This window comes from Carcharodon carcharias, chromosome 3, assembly GCF_017639515.1.
Source record: "Carcharodon carcharias isolate sCarCar2 chromosome 3, sCarCar2.pri, whole genome shotgun sequence".
In the NCBI taxonomy this organism is placed as follows: Eukaryota; Metazoa; Chordata; class Chondrichthyes; order Lamniformes; family Lamnidae; genus Carcharodon; species Carcharodon carcharias.
This window is the reverse complement of record NC_054469.1, coordinates 170,524,974-170,531,722: the sequence shown is the minus strand read 5'-3', so window position 1 is coordinate 170,531,722 and position 6,749 is coordinate 170,524,974.

Here is a 6,749-nt window from a genome sequence, read left to right as displayed (position 1 = left end):
GGGTGGGTGGTGTGGTTGTAGGGACAAGCAAGCAGTGATAGGAGCAGATAATCAAAAGATGTCACAGACTAAAGAACGCAGAGGCGTTGAAGGTGGTGATATTATCTAAACGAATATGCTAATTAAGAATGGATGGTAGGGCACTCAAGATACAGCTCTAGTGGGGGTGGGGTGGAAAGGTTAGCAGGGCATAAAAGATTTAAAAATAATGGAAATAGGTGGAAAAGAAAAATCTATATAAATTATTGGAAAAAAACAAAAGGTAGTGGGAAGAAACTGAAAGGGGGTGGGGATGGAGGAGGGAGTTCAAGATCTAAAGTTGTTGAATTCAATATTCAGTCCGGAAGGCTGTAAAGTGCCTAGTCGGAAGATGAGGTGCTGTTCCTCCAGTTTGCGTTGGGCTTCACTGGAACAATGCAGCAAGCCAAGGACAGACATGTGGGCAAGAGAGCAGGGTGGAGTGTTAAAATGGCAAGCGACAGGGAGGTTTGGGTCATTCTTGCAGACAGACCGCAGGTGTTCTGCAAAGCAGTCACCCAGTTTACGGTTTCGTCTCTCCAATGTAGAGGAGACCACATTGGGAGCAACGACTGCAGCAGACTAAGTTGGGGGAAATGCAAGTGAAATGCTGCTTCACTTGAAAGGAATGTTTGGGCCCTTGGACGGTGAGGAGAGAGGAAGTGAAGAGGCAGGTGTTGCATCTTTTGCGTGGGCATGGGGAGGTACCATACGTGGGGGTTGAGGAGTAGGGGGTGATGGAGGAGCCCTCATCTCAATGAATTTCGGGCTCAGCACGATGCTGAACTCTTCTTCTGCCGCCTTCGTCTCCACGCTCACTTCTTAGAGCAGGAGTCCTCTAATATTACCCGCCTCCAATATTCTCCCTCCACCTGGACCCCTCCCTCTGGATTCTTACCTTCTCTTGATCTTTTCATTGAGAACTGTCGGCGCGACGTTAGTCGTCTCAATTTCTCTGCTCCTCTCACCCATTCTAATCTGTCTCTCTCTGAATTTACTGCACTCCGTTCTCTCAGGTCCAACCCCAACCTTGTCATCAAACCCGCTGACAAGGGTGGTGCTGTTGTTGTCTGGCGCACCGACCTCTACCTCGCGGAGGCTGAGCGTCAACTCGCAGACACTTCCTCCTACCTCTCCCTGGACCATGGCCCCACTATTGAACATCAAGCCATTGTTTCCAGGACTGTCACTGACCTCATCTCCTGTGGAGATCACCCTCCCACAGCTTCCAACCTGATAGTCGCCCAACCTCGGACGGCCCGCTTCTATCTCCTACCCAAAATCCACAAACAGAACAGTCCCGGTAGACCGATCGTGTCAGCTTGGTCCTGCCCCACGGAACTCATTTCTTGTTATCTTGACTTCCTTCTCTCTCTCCTTGTCCAGTCCCTTCCCACCAACATCCGTGATTCCTCTGACACCTTATGTCACATCAACAATTTCCAGTTCCCTGGCCCCAACCGCTTCCTCTTCACCATGGACATCCAATCCCTCTACACCTCCATCCCCCACCAGGATGGTCTGAGGCCCATCGCTTCTTCCTCAAACAGAGGCCCGAGCAATCCCCATCCACCACTACTCTCCTCCGTCTGGCTGAACTTGTTCTCACACTGTACAATTTCTCCTTCAACTCCTCTCACTTCCTCCAAATAAAAGGTGTGGCTATGGGTAGCCGCATGGGCCCCAGCTATGCCTGTCTCTTTATGGGGTATGTGGAACATTCCTTGTTCCAGTCCGACTCCGGCCCCCTTCCACAACTCTTTCTCCGGCACATCGATGATTACTTCGGTGCTGCTTCATGCATTTGTCGGGACTTGGAAAAATTTATTAATTTTGCTTCCAATCTCTACCCCTCCATCATTTTCACATGGTCCATCTTTGATACTTCCCTTCCCTTCCTTGATTTCTCTGTCTCAATCTCTGGTGATAGACAGTCCACCAATATCCATTACAAGCCTACCGACTCCCACAGCTACCTCAACTACAGCTCCTCACACCCCACTTCCTGTAAGGACTCCATCCCATTCTCTCAGTTCCTTCGCCTCCATCGCATCTGTTCTGATGATGCCATCTTCAAAAACAGTTCCTCTGACATGTCCTCCTTCTTCCTTAACTGAGGTTTTCCACCCACGGTTGCTGACAGGGCCCCCAACCGTGTCCGGCCCATCTCCTGCGCATCTGCCCTCACGCCTTGTCCTCCCTCCGAGAAACATGATAGGGTCCCCCTTGTCCTCACTTATCATCCCACCAGTCCGCAAGAATGACCCAAACCTCCCTGTCGCTTGCCATTTTAAACTCCACCCTGCTCTTTTGCCCACATGTCTGTCCTTGGCTTGCTGCATTGTTCCAGTGAAGCCCAATGCAAACTTGAGGAACAGCACCTCATCTTCTGACTAGGCACTTTACAGCCTTCCGGACTGAATATTGAATTCAACAACTTTAGATCTTGAACTCCCTCCTCCAACCCCACTTCCTTTCAGTTTCTTCCCCCTTCCTTTTGTTTTTTCCAATAATTTATACAGATTTTTCTTTTCCACCTATTTCCATTATTTTTAAATCTTTTATGCCCTGCTAGCCTTTCCACCCCACCCCCACTAGAGCTGTACCTTGAGTGCCCTACCATCCATTCTTAATTAGCACATTCGTTTAGATAATATCACCACCTTCAACGCCTCTGTGTTCTTTTGTCTGTGACATCTTTTGATTATCTGCTCCTATTACTGCTTGCTTGTCCCTACAACCACACCACACCCCCCCACTTCTCTCCCCCCACCCAACCCCACCTCCCCCTACCCACCTTAAACCTGCTTATATTTCACCCGTCTCCTTAGATTCATTCAATTCTGTTGAAGGGTCATGAGGACTCAAAACATCAACTCTTTTCTTCTCCGCCGATGCTGCCAGACCTGCTGAGTTTTTCCAGGTAATTCTGCTTTTGCCTTGCACTGGTTAGATGAGTCAGGCATGCTTGGGAGGCCCTAATAGCTGCTAGATTTGTGGATGATGATGACGACATGTGGTGAGGAGACTCCATAGATCCTCACATTGCATCTGTGAAATTTTGACTCCAGTCAGGCTTATGACAATGCGCATACCCTCTATGATAATGCTCCTGCTGTGGAGATGCATTGGAGGCCCTAATAGTCACTCGATTGCAGGAAGATCATGATGACATGCAGTGAAGACTCTCCATAAATCTTCACATAGCCTCTGAGGAATGTCTGACTCTTGTCTGGCCGAGGACAGCTCACTTGCTCTTGGTGATCAGGGTCATATCATAGAGATGCACCATGAAACTTTAGAAGCATCTGATCCTTTGTCTGCCTTGAGCACCTGACCTCTTGGAACACAGCAGCAGTGGTCATAGATGCTGAAGAGATGGGGGCCAGCCCCACCTTACAGGTGCTGAGAGAACGCAGAGCGAGTGACAGAACTCTGTGACGCCTGCCCGCTACATTCTGGCAGCAATGACGAGCACTAATATGTCCAGGGAGTGTGAGGCTGGACCATCACTTTGGTCTGAAAGCTGCACAGAGCACAGGGAAAAGGCCCTGGACTGAGACACCTGCCTCTATCTTGTGCAGAAAGGTTTCACATCTGAGTGACACGAACACTGCTCATCAGAACAAGGAGCCATTGGCAGAGAAGACACTCTTGGGAGTTTATTGACAATAGCGAACATTATGTACAAGTGACTAACACCTGTGCCCAGGCTGTGCAACTACATCTTCTTAATCTTCCTAACCCTGCCACCACGTCTTGGTGCTCCCTGGACATCTACAGCAGAGGTGGAGGTAGCCTGCTGACTGCTACGCCTGTGATGAACTTGGAGGGCCAAGACCTGGAGGGCCCTGGCCTGCTTTCAGGGTCCTGCTGTGTGGCAGTGGTACCCTCTTCGGCCTGTGGAGCTGGAGCTGCTGAGGCCACAGGAAGAGGCGAGTCAGATGGGCCAGACACTTGCGGAATCACCTGGGTGGATGGCCCCAGGGCCTGCACCTGCTGATTCTCCTCCCTACGTGTGCCCAGGGACCCCAGGCTGACTTCTTGAGGAGAAGGGATAGCTGGAATGAGATCAAGCTGCCCTGCATCGCTCTCGTGTATCCACTGTTGGAGGCCAACTATGGCATGAGCGATGGAGTTAAGCCCGTGCAACAGTGCAAAGTCTCCATGGCGGCTGCCTCATAACATTGTTGATTGTGGTGATTTGGCATGCCGGTGCTATCACCTCAGAATGAAGGCGGATTGGGCCTTGCAGTCTGAGGAGTGCAGCAGACATCCCTTCCTGATGTTCCCGAGCTTGCCTTTGCAGCTCCAGAAACTGTGACATGACCGAGTCCAGAGGCTCGTCATCTGACTTGGACTCAGCAACGTTCTAGCCTCCAGCAGCCCTCCAAGTGCCGGGGACTAGGGAAGTCCCTGCTGCCGCCTGCTGTGGATCAACCAGTGCAATGTTCTCACCAGTTTGTGATCCCAAGGCTATTCGGAAACTAGGTCACACCGAGGTGTGTGTCTCTGCGCTGGTGGAGGGTATGGGTGAGCGTTGTGATGGGTCTTTAGAGAGGGTGCCTTCAGATTCCTCTTCAGAGGTTTCTTCGGTGCTTGATTGGAGGCTCTGGGTCATGGAGTCCGTCGGCTGTTTCCCAGATGTGCCTGTGAAAGCAAGGGAAGATAATTAGTGCATCACAGTGGCCTGTGAAACAGGACACATGACTCACAGCATGATTGTTTGATGGATGTTGCACTGCTGGACCTCACTTGGTAGGCCAGCACCGACCTCACAGTCAGCACAGTACTGGAGCCAACTGGATGGCTCTGTTTTCAAAGTCTGTGAGGACCTTGATTTCAGGCATTCTTCCTCCGGTCTGTGACCCCTCTCCGTTGTTGTGTGCCAGCTTGTCTTGCATGAATAGAGGTGGAGAGAGTGTAAGCAGGATGCCTGTCAGGTCAAATTATAAGTACGCCTGGAATGTGTGGATGGTGAGCGGTCCCATGGATGGGATGAGGACAATGAAGGTGTGTGTGTGAGTGAATGAATGTTGATGTCCCTTGAACTGGCAGTGATTGAGGTCCCTGTGAATATGTGATGAGTTTGTGAGTGTGTGAGTTGAAAGTGATGTGAAGAGTGACTTACCCTGGTGGAACAGAGGAGATCATACATCTTCTTGTGGCACTGGGTGGCTGTCCTCCTTTGAAGGCACTGTGCAACCTTTCCCCATAAAACAACCCACCCATTTCTGGTATTAGTCTAGTAAATCTTCTCTGAACTGCTTCGAATCCAATGCAATTACACCCTGCCTTAAATAAGGAGACCAATACTGTACTCAGTACGCCAGATGTGGTCTCACCAGTGTCCTGTCCAACTGAAGCATAACCTCCCTACTTTTGTAATCAATTCCCCGTCATGAAAAGTCATTGGCAACCAGGATTAAGGAAAATCCCAAGGCCTTTTATACATATGAAAAAAGCAAGAGGGTAGCTAGGGAAAGGGTAGACCCACTCAGGGACAGAGGTGGGAAACTGTGTGTGGAGCCAGAAGAAATGGGAGGGATACTAAATGAGTACTTCTCATCAGTATTCACCAAGAGAAGGACTTAGCGGTCGATTTGTCTAGGGAAGAGTGTGTAGATAGCCTGGATCATGTTGAGATCAAAAAAGAGGTGTTAGGTGTCTTGAAGAATATTAAAGTGGATAAGTCTCCAAGGCCAGATGGGATCTACCTCAGAGTACTGAGGGAGGCAAGGGAGGAAATTGATGGGGCCTTGACAGAAATCTTTGTATCCTCATGGCTAAGGGTGAGGTCCCAGAGAACTGGAGAATGGCCAATGTTGTTCCATTGTTTAAAAAGGGTAGCAGGGATAATCCAGGAAATTACAGGCTGGTGAGCCTTATGTCAGTGGTAGGGAAATTATTGGAGAAGATTCTTCGTGACGGGATTTACTACCATTTGGAAGCAAGTGGGTGTATTAGTGAGAGGGAGCATGGTTTTGTGAAGGGGAGGTCGTGTCACACTAACTTGATTGAGTTTTTCAAGGAATTGACAAAGATGATCGATGATGGAAGGGCAGTGGGTGTTATCTACATGGATTTCAGTAAGGCCTTTGACAAAGTCCCTCATGGCAGACTGGTACAGAAGGTAAAGTCGCATGGGATCAGAGGTGAGCTGGAAAGATGGATACAGAGTTGGCTCGGTCATAGAAGACAGAGGGTAGCAGTGGGAGGGTGCTTTTCTGAATGGAGAGCTGTGACTAGTGGAGCTGCGCAGGGATCAGTGCTGGGACCTTTGCTGTTTGTAGTATACGTAAATGATTTGGAGGAAAATGTAACTGGGCTAATTAGTAAGTTTGCAGATGACACTAAGGTTGGAGGAGTTGCAGATAGTGAAGAGGATTGTCAAGGATACAATGGGATATAGATCGGTTGGAGACTTGGGCGGAGAAATGGCAGATGGAGTTTAATCCAGACAAATGCCAGGTAATGCATTTTGAAAAGTCTAACACAGGTAGGAATTATACAGTAAATGGCAGAACCCTTAAGTGCATCGACGGGCAGAGGGATCTGGGTGTATAGGTCCACAGGTCACTGAAAGTGGCAACGCAAGTGGATAAGGTAGTCAGGAAGGCATATGGCATGCTTGCCTTCATCGGCAAGGGTATTGAGTATAAAAGCTGGGAAGTCATGCTGCAGCTGTATAGAACTTTGGTTAGGCCACACTTAGAATATTGTGTGCAATT